Source organism: Eschrichtius robustus, chromosome 14 (assembly GCF_028021215.1).
Source record: "Eschrichtius robustus isolate mEscRob2 chromosome 14, mEscRob2.pri, whole genome shotgun sequence".
Taxonomy (NCBI): Eukaryota; Metazoa; Chordata; class Mammalia; order Artiodactyla; family Eschrichtiidae; genus Eschrichtius; species Eschrichtius robustus.
Window position 1 is genome coordinate 13,999,208 of NC_090837.1, and position 1,013 is coordinate 14,000,220.

General features: G+C 50.1%; 1 non-coding gene across 1 annotated transcript; it reads right to left on the minus strand.

The window, feature by feature from the left end:
• Positions 1–532: 532 nt before the first annotated feature.
• On the minus strand, positions 533–605 carry TRNAE-UUC (transfer RNA glutamic acid (anticodon UUC)). The gene has a single exon. It is a non-coding gene; the product is annotated as a tRNA-Glu (tRNA).
• Positions 606–1,013: the final 408 nt, after the last annotated feature.

The following is a 1,013-nucleotide window of genomic DNA, read 5'->3' on the forward strand; positions in this document are numbered from 1 at the left end:
CCCTCCCCCCACTGAGTCTGGTTCATTTGATCTGGAGAAGGGCCCAGCCGCTGGCATTTCTGCAAAGCTTCAGTGCTTCTAACGTGCAACCATGGTTGAGAAAGACTGTTAAGAAGTCATCTAGCCTAGGGGTTGCAGAGCCTGGCTCTCTGTTCACCTGGGGACGGGTTCATTCTCCCTACCCTCCACGTACAGAACGAGAATCTTTAGGTGAAGAGTCTGAGAGTCTGCACTTGAAGATGTTCTTTGAGTCATTCTAATTTCAATGGAGATGTCTTTTTTTCTGGGAACGTATCCCTGGAGTTCCAAGTCCAGGTTGGGAAGCCCTCTCCTGTGCGTCCATATTCCCTCTGCATGGTCCCCAATCAGAGTTTATCATGTACTCCGTGTCATAACCAAATGTTTCTACATCTCTTCATATCAGCGATGTTCAGCGTTATTTCCTTGGCCCCTAGCCCAGTGCTCGACACGTAGTAGGGCCCCAATAAGTACTTTTTTTTCCGGCCGCACCACACAGCTTTCAGGATCTTAGTTCCCTGACCAGGGATTGAACCCGGGGCCATGGCAGTGAAAGCGCCAAGTCCTAACCACTGGACCACCAGGGAACTCTCCAATAAGTACTCTTGGAAAAAATCAGTGGATAGGACCCCTTTATTTCTCCACACCTACTTCCCACATGGCAGCCCAGCAACGCCCAGCTATTCTGAATCTACTTCCGAGAATTTGCAAATGCAGCATCCTCTATCTGAGGTCCCTTGGAAGAGATGCTCCCAGGGTTGGCTAACAACGATCATCCTAGAGTGACAGAATGCAGGAAGGAGTGTAACTGTGGCAGAGAAGGCCTCAGGTAACCCACAGTTCACACATGCCATGGGAGCTATCTTGTCTTTGATCAGACAGCTGCCCCGCTCCCTGCCCCACCCCCAGATTGATAACTATACAGTGTGCTCTCAGGGAAAGAGCATAGACTTGGGAGTCAGAGAGCCCCGAGTTCAAATCCTGTCACTTACTTG